Source organism: Camellia sinensis, chromosome 1 (assembly GCF_055761805.1).
Source record: "Camellia sinensis isolate YWXY chromosome 1, ASM5576180v1, whole genome shotgun sequence".
In the NCBI taxonomy this organism is placed as follows: domain Eukaryota; kingdom Viridiplantae; phylum Streptophyta; class Magnoliopsida; order Ericales; family Theaceae; genus Camellia; species Camellia sinensis.
This window is the reverse complement of record NC_138961.1, coordinates 226,125,017-226,143,348: the sequence shown is the minus strand read 5'-3', so window position 1 is coordinate 226,143,348 and position 18,332 is coordinate 226,125,017.

Genomic DNA, 18,332 nt, shown 5'->3' with positions numbered 1-18,332 from the left:
AGTGTAATAAACTGAATACTTCATTTCTGCAAAAATTAATCTAATTACATAGATAAACTCAAGGCTGACATAAAACAGTAATGTAAATACAAACTCCCACTAAACCAAAATGTTCTCAAATAGAACAACACCCATATGAGTAGTGTGCTCATGAAAGACCTTGGGTGGTAGTCCCTTCGTAAGTGGATCCGCTATCATGGAGTTTGTCCCAATGTGCTCTATGGAAATCTGTCCACTCTGCACTCTTTCTTTTACAACTAGGAACTTGATATCAATATGCTTTGATTTTGTCGAGCTCCTGTTGTTATTGGAATATAAAACTGCAGACTTATTGTCACAGTATAACTTAAGTGGTCTTTCAATGCCTTCCAAAATACGCAACCCAGTGACAAAATTTCGCAGCCATATCCCTTGGTTTGATGCCTCATAACATGCTACAAACTCTGCGGCCATGGTGGATGAAGCTATGAGCGTCTGCTTTGCAAACCTCCAAGAAATTACTCCGCCAGCCAACAGATAAATATAGCCTGATGTGGATTTCCTACTGTCTTGGCATCCAGCAAAATCAGAGTCGGAATACCCAATGATCTCTAACTTATCCGACCTCCTATATGTGAGCATATATTCCTTTGTTCTCTGTAAATACCGCATAACTCGCTTGGCTGCTTTCCAATGATCCATGCCAGGATTATTTAAATATCTGCCTAACATGCCAACTATGAACGCAATATCCGGGCGTGTACATACTTGGGCATACATTAGACTCCCTACAGCCGAGGCATAAGGAATCTTCTGCATTTCTTGAATTTCAAGACTGTTTTTCGGGCATTGGCTGAGACTAAACTTGTTTCCCTTAGCAACCGGGGTTTCACCTCATTTACAATTTTGCATGCCAAATCTATTGAGTACTTTTTCGATATAGCTCTGTCACGACCCAAACCCGGCCCTATGGGTTTAGCACCGTAACCGGCCAGTAATCCGAGATTACCACAAGCCTGCAGAACAGTAGTACAGTAAAACAGAGTACAGGGCCTGGCGGAAACCAAAACAATAAATAAACAATGCCCAATGAGCTGCGATAGTCTATATGAAAAGATTTTTCATACATTTATACGCAAACAGTACAGAACGGTATGCACAATATTTACAATCATTCAGACTAGGGACTTAACCCTAGATAACAGTACGGTAAGCATTCAGTTTATACAGAACAGTGAAACAGTACAAAAAGGGGGAATTGCAAAACACCCCTAAGCCCTCACACGTTAGGCTCGGAACCTCGTAGTGAGGCACAAAGGCTGGCTTGACAAAACTGGAGTCTAACCCACGCTCCTAACTCCGGTCTGGTGGCTGAGCACCTACATATATATATAAACAGTGAGCTAAGCCCAGTGAATAGCATAATGCGTAAAGGGGTTATGAATGAAATGTCCTTACAGTAATGAAATCAGTTCATTAAACAATATTTCAGTCTTTCAGTCAGAACAGTTATTCAGTCATATGTGGTACATCCATTAGCATAGCAGTAAACAGTAGGTCTTAAAGACCGAACAGTAATGATGGCCATCAATCAGTAAACAGTAGTGGTTCCACGAGGGAACCGACAGAGATCTCTGTAACAGTAACAGTAAACAGTAGGTGCTAAGGATGCCACAATACAGTTCAGAAAATAGGACACACATTCATTCAGTAAACAATATCAGTTCAGTAAACAGTTCAGTTCGGTATTCAGAAGATAATCATTTGAACATATCTTTACACAATTGTTACTCACAGAGTTCGGGCTACAGTAAGCTAGAGCGTGTCTCCCCAGTCGCCAACCCTACACAGTTAACAGATTGAACACACTAAGCTACGCAGTTGGGAAATATAACAACTTAATCCCTAATGCCTCGGTGTGTTCTACATCTATATCCTCAACAAGATGTCTACAACTAGGCCTAAGAATGCCTAGAATGAGATGAGGATGCAAAGATGCACATTTAAAAGCATTTTCAGAAAAACAGAGTTCCGCTCGAGCGCAGGTTTCCCCGCTCGAGCGGTAATGCAACAAAGGTACACGCTCGAGCGTAAACTTTCCCGCTCGAGCGTACTGTAAAAGTACTGGATGGGTGAAATCTCCGCTCGACGCCCGCTCGAGCTTGAGACATGACTCCGCTCGAGCGCCCTATCCTCCGCTCGAGCGGACTGTAAAACAGTGCAGAGAGATGCTGGTTGCTCGGATTCCACGCTCGAGCGTAACTTTCCCCGCTCGAGCGGAAGTGCGAAATCTGGGAAACCCAGATTGCACCTCCAAGCTCAAAACCAAGTTCAAAAGCATCAAAACTCGACCTCTTGGGCTAAATTTCCAGAAAACACATGTAAACTCATAGTTAAACATGATTCAAAACTCAATTTGAGAAATCAAGGCCCAAGGGTGGTTAATTCAAACTCAATTTCAAACCATTTTCCAAGAACAATCCTCAAATATAACATGCATGATCTTAAATCATTTTCAAAGCTTTAATGCTGTTTCAAAAGAGCTCAAACCTTCAAAAACAAGATGAACTCATGGAGTATGACCAAAAGATGGACATGCATGTGAGGAAACATGGATTACAACCTCAAAACTTCAATATATGTACATGCATGCAACATCCCAGCTGCAATTCAACATCTAAACCATGTTTTGGCTCTAAACTCCATCAATATGACATGAACCATGCAAGAATCAACTCAAAACATGAACAAGAAGACAATGGAGCTACCTTAAGTCTTGTAGTTCAAGAAGGGAGCTCAAATATGCAATCTACCCTTCAACAATTCTTCAATTTCCAAGCAATATTGAGATGAACTCAACTCCTCAAGTCTCTCTCTCTCTCTCTATGGTCGGCTAAGGGTCTCACAAATAGGCCAAAGAAATGTTTGATTCAATGTATAAGGCTCAAGTGTGTGTGTGAAATAGTGGTCCACTAGGGGTAGTTCGGTAAATAAGGCCAACTCTGCAATTGATCAATATTTAATCTAATTTAATCGTACCTAATCAGTTTTCAGATAATTATACCATAATATCATATTAAATATGACGATCATAATACACTAACCCATTTCCGGTTCGGCCGCCGATAAGGCCTTCAATTAATAGTTTAAACATAAAACACGAACAGATCAAACAAACAGTCAACAGATAAAATGCAATTCAAACAGATGTATTCACTCAATTCAGTTTCAATTTCGGTCAGTCAGTTCAGTATTTTAATCAGTTCAATTCTCAGTCAGTTATCAGTAAACAGTATGAGGGTTGTTACAGTCTCCCCTCCTTATAAAGAGTTTAGTCCTCTAAACTCGAGTTACCTTCATTCTGGAAGAAAACAGGGTTAAGTGGAAACAGTTCAGGATATCTTTTAGCCATGTCATCTTCCCTTTCCCAAGTGGCATACATGCCACCATGATTCTGCCAGTCGACTTTCACTAGCGGGATCTCTTTGTTCCTTAGTTTCTTGATCCGTCTGTTTACAATCTGTATAGGCCGTTCCTCGTAAGTGTAGTCATCACTCAACACTACGTGGATAATCTCTTAACATCGAAATGTGGAAAACATTATGCATGTGCTCTATTTCAGGAGGGAGTGCGACTTGATACGCCACCGGATTGATTTTCTCAATAATCTCATACGATCCAACGTATCTTGGCGCTAACTTGCCTTTGACTCCAAAACGAGTCTGGCCCTTCATTGGTGTCACTTTTACAAATACGTGATCACCCACTTCATACTCTCTGTCTCGTCTTCTGACGTCAGCATAACTCTTCTGTCTGCTCTGTGCAGTTTTCAATCTCTGTTGTATCAGTTTCACTTTTTCAGTGGTTTCATAAACAATCTCGGGCCCAAGCAAAGGCCCATCTCCAACTTCTGCCCAGCAAATCGGAGATCTACATTTTCTACCATACAATGCCTCGAAAGGCGCCATACCAATACTCGAATGGTAACTGTTGTTGTAGGCGAATTCAACTAATGGCAGATGGCTTTCCCAATCTCCCTGAAAATCAAGGACGCACATTCTCAGTAAATCCTCCAGAGTTTGGATGGTCCTTTGTGACTGTCCGTCTGTCTGAGGATGATAGGCACTACTCAGTCTCAGTTCAGTACCCAGTGCAGTCTGTAGGCTTTGCCAAAACCTCGATGTAAACTTCGAATCCCTGTCAGAAACAATAGACACAGGCACTCCATGCAGTCTCACAATTTCATCAATATAGATAACGGCCAATTTGTCCGCATTATAGATTGTCTTGACAGGTAAGAAGTGAGCAGATTTGGTTAGTCTATCAACAATAACCCAAATTGAATCCATACCTTTTCTGGAGCGAGGTAACCCCACAATGAAATCCATCGTGATATGCTCCCATTTCCACTCTGGTATGGGTAGGGGTTGCAATAATCCGGCAGGTCGTTGATGTTCAACTTTGACCTGTTGGCAATGAAAACATTTGGACACATAGTCGGCAATTTCTTTCTTCATTCCCGGCCACCAGAAATTCTGTTTCAGATCTTGGTACATTTTTGTATTCCCCAGGTGGATAGATAATTTCGAATTGTGGCCTTCTTGCAGAACTCTTCTTTTCAGTTCAATATCATTCGGTACACACAGTCTTTCGTGAAATTTCAGTACATTGTTCTCAAATTTGAATCCCGGTCTCGGTTTAGATTCTCTTTCTTCGATGATCTTCTTCAAGAATTCATCCAGTTGTTGTTTCTCTTTAATTTCTTCTATCAAGGCTGGTTGAGCAGAAATAGCAGCTAAGGTTCCACCTTGTTCTCGTAAAACAATTTCAATTTCAGATCTTTCAAGGTCACAAAGTAACTCTTTCTGTCCTGTAAGCAAACATGCTAAGTTTCCAATCGATTTCCAGCTCAATGCATCGGCAACGGTATTGGCTTTTCCTGGATGATACAAAATCTGTAGGTCATAGTCTTTAATCAGTTCTAGCCATCTCCGCTGTCTCATGTTCAGTTCTTTTTGTGTGAAAAAATATTTCAAACTCTTGTGGTCGGTATATACTTCACATGTCACCCCATACAGATAGTGACGCCAAATTTTCAGTGCAAACACCACTGCAGCAAGTTCCAAGTCATGGGTCGGGTAGTTCATTTCATGTGGTCTCAGTTGTCGGGAAGCATAAGCAATAACTCTCCCATTCTGCATTAAAACACATCCCAGACCCTTATGAGAAGCATCACTAAACACAGTATAACCATCCGTACCTGAGGGTAAAGTCAAAACTGGTGCAGTCACAAGTCGAGTTTTCAACTCCTGGAAAGCAGATTCTCTTTGGTCGGTCCAGTCAAATGATATCCCTTTCTGAGTTAACTGAGTCAATGGTAAGGCAATTTTGGAGAAGTCTTTGACAAATCTTCTGTAATACCCAGCCAAACCCAAAAAGCTTCGGACTTCAGTCACATTTGTCGGTCTAGGCCAGTTCACTACAGCTTCAATTTTCTGCGGATCAATAGAAATTCCATTTTTGCTAACAACATGCCCCAAAAACATAATATGGTCAAGCCAAAATTCACACTTAGACAGTTTAGCATACAGTTTCTGTTCTCTTAGAGTCTGTAGGGCAAGTCTCAGATGATGTTCATGTTGTTCTATACTTTTAGAGTAAATCAATATGTCATCAATAAACACTACAATAAAGTCATCAAGGTATGGTTTGAAAATTCTGTTCATGAGGTCCATAAATGCAGCTGGTGCATTCGTGACTCCAAAAGGCATAACTAAAAATTCGTAATGTCCATACCTCGTTCTAAAAGCAGTTTTATCAATGTCATCTGATTTAACTTTCAACTGATGGTATCCGGATCTGAGATCTATCTTCGAAAATACTTGTGCACCCTGTAACTGGTCAAATAGGTCATCAATACGCGGTAATGGGTATTTATTCTTTACAGTTACCTTATTCAGTTCACGGTAGTCAATGCACAGTCTTAGTGAGCCGTCTTTCTTCTTGACAAACAAAACAGGCGCGCCCCATGGCGAAGTGCTAGGCCTGATAAACTTTTTATCCAGCAGTTCCTGTAGTTGCACTTTCAACTCCTTCAGTTCAGTTGGGGCCATTCTGTAAGGAGCTTTTGATATCGACTGTGTACCCGGAATCACATCAACGGTAAATTCAATCTCCCTGTCAATCAAATCCCCTGGCAGATCATCTGGAAATACATCTGGGAATTCCCTGACTATAGGAATACAATTCACATCAGTTTTAACACTATCATCAGTAGACACAGTCAGCACAGAACACAGATATCCTTTACATCCCTTTCTAATTAATTTAACGGCTTTCACTGACGAAATCAAATACGGAGGAGGTACTACTCCACTCCCATTAAACACAAATTCAGGCAAACCAGGTGGACGGAAAACAACTTGCTTGGTCACACAGTCAATAGTGGCATGATATTTTTGTAACCAATCCATCCCCAATATTATATCAAAATGATCAATGTTCAATGGCAGTAAATCAATAAACAGATGCATATCCCCAACAATAATTTCACATGCGGGGTACATATAAGCACATGTCATGGATCCTCCTACGGGGGATGATACGGCTAGCAGATAGTTCATGGGTTCTAAGGGTCTATTCAATTTCCGTGAGAAAGCATGTGACACATACGAATGTGTAGACCCCGAATCAATCAATACATATGCATTTTGCGTACAGATAGAGAGGATACCTAACACAACGGTCTCTGTATTTTGCACGTCTCCCGGTACTAGGGCGAACACTCGGCCCTGCCTCATGGGCTCTTTCCCGGTAGCTCTGGGGTTAGGCTTTGGTGCTACAGTTGATGCTGCTGCGCTTGGTGCAGCTTTACTACTGGCTTGTGGAGCAGAGGGCCAGTCTTTAACCATGTGGCCCACTTTGCCACACCTGTAGCAGGCTCCAGATATTTTGTAGCAGACCCCTTTGTGCTTCTTGCCACACTCGGAACAGGGTGGTATGAACCCACTCCCTTGACTGGGGCTGGTTGTCGTCCCCATATTCTGTTTCTTGTTGGCCGGGTTATGCTTGCATTTCTTGAATTTGAAACCCTGCCTTTTACCATGCCATTCAGTTGTTGGTGTTTCAGATTGTTTCAATGCTGCAATGTTCGATTCGGCCATCAATGCCCGGTCGAGAACACCCACAAAAGTCGGTAGTTTCAAAACATTTATTCGGTCAAGTATTGCAACATTAAGGTCACCCTCAAATTTTCTAGCCTTCTTATACTCAGTATCCACCATATGCGGTGCATATCTAGCAAGCTCGGTGAATTTCGTCTCATATTCGGCAACCGACGTGGTGCCCTGTTTCAGTTGTTCGAACTCAGTTACTTTCCTATCCCTGACACACTGTGGGAAGTACTTTTCAAAGAAGGACTCCTTGAACTGAGCCCAAGTCATAACAGTATTTGTATCGCGGATCAACATCCACCAACTTCTAGCTTCTTCTTGTAGGGTGAAGGTAGCTAACAATACTTTATTCGCTTCCGAGCACAGAAACACTTCAAATAGTTTCTCTGTTTCCAAAACCCAAGCTTCAGCTTTTAGCGGTTCGAGGCCTCCCTGAAAGGATGGCGGTTTCATTTTGCTGAACTTCTGGGTTAGAGCAATAATATCCCCATCATTTACATTTGCATTAGGTTCCGGCTATACCGGAGGAGGAGGAGGTGGGGGCTGTTGGTTCTATTGTTGTTCAAGTCTAACAGTTATCAGTTCCATCATTCTTTCCATTCTTTCCATTCTTGCCTCAGTAGATAAGGATTCAGGTTCATTTGCATTGTCCATTTCACTATAAGCAATTATAACAGTTTTAAACATAAGCAGTCATTTGTTTAACAGTTTAACACGTTAGCATATATTCAGTCAGTCATAACCACACACTTATCATGCTCATGTGATGCCCTAATTACTTTCTAGGACACCCTATAGCTCATTTGGACACGTGTGTGCGGTATAACTCGTGGTTAAGTATCGCTCTGATACCACTCTGTCACGACCCAAACCCGGCCCTATGGGTTTAGCACCGTAACCGGCCAGTAATCCGAGATTACCACAGGCCTGCAGAACAGTAGTACAGTAAAACAGAGTACAGGGCCTGGCGGAAGCCAAAACAGTAAATAAACAATGCCCAATGAGCTGCGACAGTCTATATGAAAAGATTTTTCATACATTTATACGCAAACAGTACAGAACGGTATGCACAATATTTACAATCATTCAGACTAGGGACTTAACCCTAGATAACAGTACGGTAAGCATTTAGTCTATACAGAACAGTGAAACAGTACAAAAAAGGGGAATTGCAAAACACCCCTAAGCCCTCACACGTTAGGCTCGGAACCTCGCAGTGAGGCACAAAGGCTGGCTTGACAAAACTGGAGTCTAACCCACGCTCCTAACTCCGGTCTGGTGGCTGAGCACCTACATATATATATAAACAGTGAGCTAAAGCCCAGTGAATAGCATAATGCGTAAAGGGGTTATGAATGAAATGTCCTTACAGTAATGAAATCAGTTCATTAAACAATACTTCAGTCTTTCAGTCAGAACAGTTATTCAGTCATATGTGGTACATCCATTAGCATAGCAGTAAATAGTAGGTCTTAAAGACCGAACAGTAATGATGGCCATCAATCAGTAAACAGTAGTGGTTCCACGAGGGAACCGACAGAGATCTCTGTAACAGTAACAGTAAACAGTAGGTGCTAAGGATGCCACAATACAGTTCAGAAAATATGACACACATTCATTCAGTAAACAATATCAGTTCAGTAAACAGTTCAATTCGGTATTCAGAAGATAATCATTTGAACATATCTTTACACAATTGTTACTCACAGAGTTCGGGCTACAGTAAGCTAGAGCGTGTCTCCCCAGTCGCCAACCCTACACAGTTAACAGATTGAACACACTAAGCTACGCAGTTGGGAAATATAACAACTTAATCCCTAATGCCTCGGTGTGTTCTACATCTATATCCTCAACAAGATGTCTACAACTAGGCCTAAGAATGCCTAGAATGAGATGAGGATGCAAAGATGCACATTTAAAAGCATTTTCAGAAAAACAGAGTTCCGCTCGAGCGCAGGTTTCCCCGCTCGAGCGGTAATGCAACAAAGGTACACGCTCGAGCGTAAACTTTCCCGCTCGAGCGTACTGTAAAAGTACTGGATGGGTGAAATCTCCGCTCGACGCCCGCTCGAGCTTGAGACATGACTCCGCTCGAGCGCCCTATCCTCCGCTCGAGCGGACTGTAAAACAGTGCAGAGAGATGCTGGTTGCTCGGATTCCACGCTCGAGCGTAACTTTCCCCGCTCGAGCGGAAGTGCGAAATCTGGGAAACCCAGATTGCACCTCCAAGCTCAAAACCAAGTTCAAAAGCATCAAAACTCGACCTCTTGGGCTAAATTTCCAGAAAACACATGTAAACTCATAGTTAAACATGATTCAAAACTCAATTTGAGAAATCAAGGCCCAAGGGTGGTTAATTCAAACTCAATTTCAAACCATTTTCCAAGAACAATCCTCAAATATAACATGCATGATCTTAAATCATTTTCAAAGCTTTAATGCTGTTTCAAAAGAGCTCAAACCTTCAAAAACAAGATGAACTCATGGAGTATGACCAAAAGATGGACATGCATGTGAGGAAACATGGATTACAACCTCAAAACTTCAATATATGTACATGCATGCAACATCCCAGCTGCAATTCAACATCTAAACCATGTTTTGGCTCTAAACTCCATCAATATGACATGAACCATGCAAGAATCAACTCAAAACATGAACAAGAAGACAATGGAGCTACCTTAAGTCTTGTAGTTCAAGAAGGGAGCTCAAATATGCAATCTACCCTTCAACAATTCTTCAATTTCCAAGCAATATTGAGATGAACTCAACTCCTCAAGTCTCTCTCTCTCTCTCTATGGTCGGCTAAGGGTCTCACAAATAGGCCAAAGAAATGTTTGATTCAATGTATAAGGCTCAAGTGTGTGTGTGAGATAGTGGTCCACTAGGGGTAGTTCGGTAAATAAGGCCAACTCTGCAATTGATCAATATTTAATCTAATTTAATCGTACCTAATCAGTTTTCAGATAATTATACCATAATATCATATTAAATATGACGATCATAATACACTAACCCATTTCCGGTTCGGCCGCCGATAAGGCCTTCAATTAATAGTTTAAACATAAAACACGAACAGATCAAACAAACAGTCAACAGATAAAATGCAATTCAAACAGATGTATTCACTCAATTCAGTTTCAATTTCGGTCAGTCAGTTCAGTATTTTAATCAGTTCAATTCTCAGTCAGTTATCAGTCATTATCAGTAAACAGTATGAGGGTTGTTACAAGCTCCTTTGTGATAATCCCAAGATACCCCAAGAACAATCGCGGTGTATTTCGATTTCTAATACAAAGGAAGCATCACCAAGATCTTTCATTTCAAAATTCTTAGATAGAAATCTCTTGGTGTCATGCAATAAGTTTATATCATTTGTGGCAAGCAATATATCGTCAACATATAAAACCAAAAATATGTGTTTACTCCCACTGAACTTGTGATACGCACATTCATCAACAACATTAGTTTCAAAATCATACGAAGTGAGAACTTGATGAAATTTGAAGTACCACTGACGAGAAGCTTGTTTGAGTCCATAGATGGATTTAGTCAATTTGCAAACCATATTCTTTGGGTCTCCCGACACAAAGTTTTCTGGCTGCACCATATAAATTGTTTTTTTAATGTCACCATTAAGAAATGTTGTTTTAACATCCATCTAATGCAACTCAAGATCAAAATATGCAACAAGCACCATAATTGTCCTAAAAGAATCTTTTGTAGAAACCAGAGAAAAAGTTTCTTTAAAGTCAATTCCTTCCTTTTGAGTAAAGCCTTTGGCTACAAGACGTGCTTTATACCTCTCCACATTACCATTTGAATCCCTTTTGGTTTTAAATATCCATTTACAACCTACGGGCTTCGCACCAACTGGTAATGGGACAAGTTCCCAAACTTTATTGTCTTGCATAGACTTATATTCTTCATTCATGGCTTCTATCCATTTATGAGAGTTGGAACTTTCTATGGCTTGATGATAGTTGATTGGGTCATCTTTCGACATTCCATTTTCTACCTCATGTTCTTGGAGATATACAAGATAATCATCCGAAATCGCAAATCTCCTTTCTCTTGTGGATCGCCTTAGTGGCACAGGTTCTTGAGGTTGAGGTTGTAGAGTTTGTTCCTCAGGAACAATTACCTCATCTTGAATGAGGGGTTGAACTATATTGTCTTGAACAACATTGTCTGGTTGAGGATCCGAAGTTACTTCTCGAGCAATGACAGGTATAGGAACCTGTAATTGGTCAAAAGTAGTAATAGGAAGTGGGATTACTCCTGCTTCCTCCTCAAAGACAATGTCTCTAACTGGATTTCTCCCCCCAAACTCAACATCCTCAAAAAATGTTGCAATTCCCATCTCAAATATTGACCTATTTGTGGGATCATAAAACTTGTAACCCCGTGATCGTTCGGCATAGCCAATAAAGTAGCTGCTAACAGTTTTAGAGTCCAATTTTCTTTCATGAGGTTTATAAGGCCTCGCCTCAGCAGGACACCCCCACACATGCAAGTGTGCAATGCTGGATTTCAAAAAACAATATATATTTTTTTTAAGTCCAAGCAACCTGATTCGTATCACCCATTAAAAATTGATTAGTAGTACTCAATTTCATTTAATTTACTATATGGCACCTTGGTGTTGATGCATACTATCAGAACTTACAATATAATAGATCATACATATACCACCAACTATACATATGTTAAAAAAATAAATTAATTAGATGCTTTTTGACCGTTGATGTTTCAAAAAGTTTTTGAAGCCACCGACTGAATGAATATCCTCCTAACATGGGTAATAATTTTCTCGTCAATTTGATTAAGTAAATTAAATTATGCGTACTTGAATGTGATCATCTCATTGATAGAATTTTTTTATTCTTTTTTTTAACAAGGGTATTAGTCTTCAAGGAATATACAGCATGCTTGTCTCATATATACCAATTAAAATTGGATACAGTCATATGCATTTTTTAAATAGTTTGTCATAATTGTCAGATAAATTTTCAGAACATAAAACCTTAGAGTTTGGATCATGTATCATGTGTATTAGCAAGAAAACAAAACAAAAGCGTACCTGATTCCATCATAATGGTTAAACGGAAGCGTGATTGTCAATACCACCTTTTGTATTGCCTTTGTTAATGCCTTCCAATCCTTTCCTTATTAGTGCCTTTAGTTTCTCCTTGAGAGGATATCGAAGAAGTTGGCAGTTCTTTTCTTATCAGGCAGGATTAGGGACCATAACATCTTAAAGTTAAAATAGGTTTTCAAAAACAAAACCGTGTGGCAGTTTCTATGAAAACCAACTTAACCAATTTTGTTTTAATTTCTATTTATGCCCCTCATAGAAATAGAAATTACTCAACTAGTATCTACACATTAGATCCATGACACATATACCCTTAAACCTATTAACTAAATTGAATCACTTAAATTGTAGGCTTCTTATAAATGATAACACCACATTTAAATATGTGGTCCCATTGAGACATTATCTAACAATAATATTTATCACTATACAGGGCTATTCATAAACAATTGGAACTTGATTATGTGATGTCCCTAGCCTTGAGCTTGTGTAGTATTGTATAGTAGGATAATATGTATTTTTTTCGGCGTTTTGTTTACCGTATCAGGTCGTTGGGATTCCCTTTCTACTCCTACTTAACTTCTTTTAACTTTTTCGAGTTGAAAATTTTGAGTTTTAAGCATTGAAACTTGTTTTGAATTGCAAAATCAAATTCTGGGTTTGTGGGCAAAACCACTTGTGTGGAAGTGGGAGCCGCCCGAGCGAATCATCATAGAGTCTTTTGGGTTTTTTGGGTAAAAAACCATTCGAGCGGATTTTAGTGAATTTTTTGGGCAACTCTCTGTAGCAATTTTCCCATAAGGCAAAAATTTCCGCTCGTGCGGATTTCGGCATGTTTGTCTCGAAATTCATGCTATTTTCCTCAAAATTAATGCCAAATAGTATTTTACACAGATTTTTCTCTTCTCTCTCTATATATTCATCTTTTCTCTCCATTCTCTCTACAAACAAACCCAAATCCAACTTCTTTCTAAGATTTAGCTCAAATTTTCAAGAGTTTAAGGAAGCTTTTTACATCAAATCGAAGAAGGCGACGAGAGCTACATTTGTAACTGATTGGATCGTGTTTTCATTAACTTTAAGTTCTAGGGTTTTCTTCATCTCCATCTCCCAAACTTGAAGTAGGGATAATCTTTGAGTTATATATATATATACACATATATTTTGTTAAATTTTGCGTGTTTGAACCATTTATTACATGTTAAGTTATGATTTTGGGTTGTGTTGGAAAAATCTTTTCAAAAATAGAACAAAAACCTTATTTTGGTGGAAACTCTAGAATTTAGAGATTTTAGAAAAAGGTTGAGGTATTGTGAAAAGTATGCTTGGTAAATTGTTATGTGAAGAAATGATGGAGAAATTCCTATGATTGTATCTCGTGAGGGAATTTCATGAAGGAATGAGAATAGTTGATTTTAAAACTTATCGTTAGTTTGTCTTAGAAAACTGAGTTTAGAAAATAATATTTAACATGTGGAGAATACATGAATGTTGATATGGTTATATTGTCTCTTGGACATATATATATTATGATCTTATATTGATAAGAAAGGTAGAATTTGATCACAATGGAGGATTGTGTGGATCAATTGAGAAATTTCAAGACATTGATATAGCAATACATTGCATTGGCACTTGATTTCATGATCATCACATTTCGAATTGGCATTGTTGAGTGTAACAACCCTCACCTCTGATTAGTGTTAATTTATGATTAAGCATGATACGTAATTGAACAGACTGAAATTCTGAACTGAACGCATGAGTATGTTGCTTGATTGCACTTTCTATCTGTTTATCATAAATTGATCTGTTCATGTTTTTAGCTTTGAATTGCGAATTGAAGGCCTTACCGGCGGCCGATTCAGAAATTGGTTGGTGTTATGTGTTAATTATAATTTATGTGATTTTATGGTAGATTTAATTTAAATTTGATTTGGAACGATTAAATTAGATTAAATAATGCTAAATCACATTAGTTTGAGTATTTACATGTTTGCCATTGAGTGGGCCACTTTGTTATTACATGTTTGGAGCCTTGTTCATATTTGTTACACCATTTCTCCATCTCCTAGAGCAAAACGTGAGAGAGTTAGAGAGTTGGGAGAAAATTGGTTTCATCTTGAGATTTGGCTTGGAGAATTAGAAGAATTGAAGAGTAGATTGCATAATTGAGCTTCTAGACTTGAAATTGAGGACCTAAGGTAGGATATTTACCCTTTAGTTTGTGAATTCAAGTTGGTTCTTGCATGGTTCATGAGTCATTAGTGTTGAGATTCAAGAATTGGTTTAAAGAGTTTATTTGGGTAGCTAAATCATGCATGCATATATACATTGTTGAGTTTTGAGGTTAATTTCATGGAAATCCTCACATGCATGTCTGTATTCTAGCTATGGTCCATGAATTCATCATGTTTTTGAGTGAATTGACTCATTTGATCAAGTATTTGAAGCTTTGATTTCAATTGAACACTTGCATGTTACATATACACTATGTTCATGAAGTTTTATGTGGATCTGTGTTTAATTGAACTACCTTTGGGCTTTGATTTTGCAAATTGATCTTTGAAACATGTCATATTATGGGTTTTAAAGTGTTTTCCAGAAAATTAGCCCAAAAGGATCGGATTTGATATTTGAAATGTTGAATTTGAGCTTGGAGGTTCAATTTGAAAATTCCAGATTTTGTACCCACGCTCGAGCGTAGGACTTAACGCTCGAGCGTACAATCTAAGTACATACATCCTGCTCGAGTGGGGAAAGTAACGCTCGAGCGTGAAATGCGTGTATCCAGTACTTTTCATGTGTTTACAGTCCGCTCGAGCGAGGGAATGCATGCTCGAGCGAGGACTTGTGTCTCACGCTCAAGCGGAGGTCGAGCGCCCATCGAGCGTGAATTGCATGCATCCAGTACTTTTGCCTGAGTTTGCAGTCCGCTCGAGCGAGAAAAGTCACGCTCGAGCAGAGATCTTTTGTCTGCATGTCCGCTCGAGTGTAGAAAGCCACGCTCGAGCGAGACCCCTGTTTTCTGAAAATTTTGAAAAGTGTTTAAAAGTGCATCTTTGCATCATCTTTCCATCCTAGGCATTCCTAAGCCATGTTTAAAGCATTTTAATGAGGATATTGATGTAGAACCACACCGAGTCAAGTTAGGGGTTAAGTTATTAAACCCAAGTGTATAACTTAGTGTGTGTTCATTTTGTAACTGTGTAGGGTTGGCATCCGAGGACGCTCATTAGCCGCTTATAGCCCAGTGCTCTATGAGTAACAATGTCGTAAAGATATGTTCAATCATGAATATTTTGTGAATGATCTACTGTACTGTTTTCTGAAATGATATTTCTTACTAAATGAATGTTTATCCTATTTGTAAACTGTATTCGTGGCATCCTTAGCAACTTACTGTTACTGTACTGTTACTACTACTGTCACAGAGATCTCTGTCGGTTTCCATGTTTGGAACCATTACTGTTTATTGTTATGATGGCCATCAATTGACTATTCGGTCTGTTAAGACCTACTGTACTGTTTGCTATTAGATGTACCACAAATAACTAATATGGTTTCTAAATGACTGATATGACTGTTTAATGACTGAAAAGACATTCATTCTTAACCTCTTTACACAGTTGTTATTCACTGGGCTTTAGCTTACTGTTTATATTTATATGTAGGTGTTCAGGCATCGGATCGATGTTAGGAGCGTCGAGTTAACTCCCTTTTTGTCAAGCCAACCACTATGCCTCACCTCGAGGTTCCAAGACTGACCGAGCTAAGGCTGCTTTAGGGTGTCTCAGTTTCACCCTTCCGTCTCTTTTTTATAATACTGTTTAAGACTTGTACTGTACTCTGAATGTTTGTACATATGGTGTATATATGTTTTGCTTATGAATGCGAATATGTTCGGAAAAGTCTTTTTGCATACAGACTGTCACAGCTCATTGGACATCTTTCATTACTGTTTTGGCTTCCGCCAGTCCCTGTACTCTGTATTACTGTCTTTACTGTCAAGCAGACCTTTGGTAATCACGGATTACTGGCCGGTTACGGTGCTAAACCCATAGGGGCGGGTTTGAATCGTGACATTGAGATTATTAAATGAAACTTTATTATTGCATTAGACATTTTCATCGTTATTCCATTTGTCATTGATGCAATTGATTTTAAATATTGTATTGGAAAAGTATTGCTTTGAGAAAAAAAAGTGTTTTGTGAAACAATATCATATTGATTTGTTTTGGGGTTAAATACGTTAGAAAGTCCGAATAGGGGGTGTAGTTGGTATTGGTTAAGTTGGCCTAAGTGTCTACGGTAAAAGACCGAAAACACGCACGAATGAGGTACCACGTGCCTTCCGGTTAGCAACCAGTAAAGTGGGGATTGACAGTGTTTGTTATACCTAGTTGCAGATACCAACCTAGGAATTACCTGAGTTGTATTTACCGTCCTTTTAAACTACATTGAAATTATTGAATTATTAAATTCTCAAGATTACATTGTGTACAAAAGTTTCAAAAGATAGAGATATATATTTTTGAACATGGCATGACTTGTGCATTTCATCCCAAGAGATTGTATAAAATGTATATACTTTGTTAAGATTTTTCTACTAGGCTTTGTACTCACCCTATGAGATTTTGTGCAGGAAATAATGTAGTAATCCCACTGAGTTAGAGGGATGGAATATGTTTTAAGAGTACAAGGCTATTTTCTTTTATTGTAATTATTTTTGACAAGCCAAGGGTTTCACATGTATGGGTTCAAAAAATCATTTTTGTGTAACAGAGTTTAAACCTTGGAATTTGCAGGCCTGGAGCGCATCAATATATACTTAATTTATTGTGTCATATGTTATAGATTCATATTCTAGGAATGTTGAATATATATTTGCATGTGAAATATCATTTGTAAATCTCTTGATGACTAATGAATACAAATGTGGAGATTGGATGATGATGCCAATATTGAGGCCTTATTTCCGTTTACATTAAACAATGGAACTTTTGAGTTGGAAATTCAATATAATGTAATTTGAAGTTTTTTTTGATCAGTAAAGAAAATTTTATTAAAAAATATGAAATTAAAGATACAAAAAGATGACTATCGTGGAGAGAGATTCGAGAAAGTATAGACTAACCCTACTATTGCTACTCACAACCATCTAACTAACCCCTCAGCTTCACAATTTTTTAAAATAAGAAAACAAAAAAATCAAAAACAGAAAAAAAATAAAAATAAATAACACACCAAACCCAGAACCCCCTTTCACACCAAACCACACCCCACTGACAAAGATAAAACAACACTTTTTCCCAAACAGGCCAAACACCAACCACTGCATACCAACACGACCCATGAACCCTCTAATAAAATATTCCCCCTTTCAAACCAAACACATCACAACACACACCCAGGACAAAACACCTTCCATCACAACCCGAACTCCTTCCGAAAATTATTTACTTGCGCCCCACTAGCTAAGTCTCTCTCTAACTCCAGCTCTCTCTCTAATGTAATTGGAAGTTAAAGAATTTATTTTGTGTTGATTTTCAGGACGTGACAATTCGCTTTCAAGTTTAATATTTAAATTACTTAGGAATAGAGCTAAATTTGAGTAAATCTAAATTCGGCTCGAATAGGCTAGTGAACATAATCATATAAAAAGTATAATTTATTTTGATAATATATGTGATATATTATTTAATTTAATTTTTCTCTATTTTATATTTGGTATTCTTCAAAATGATTGAGAATTTTATTAACAATAATAGAATTTTTTTAAATATATTTTTCTCATAATTTTTTTTAATATCTTAATATGTATATTAATTTATGTTTGATTTGTTGTTTTAAGCCCCGAGTTCAAACTCAAGCTCAAGTTAAGTTGACTTCTTAAGAATTTGACGAGTTGTGCTTGAACTCAATTCTTCAAAAATAACATAAACTTGATGGATCAAATTCAAGCTTGATTAATATTTAACAAATTAAATTCAAATATTTTAAAATTTAGATGAACATGATTCATTTTCAGACCAAAGTGTACATTTCAGTGGCCACTTGGCTAAGTAGTTTGGAATTAACAT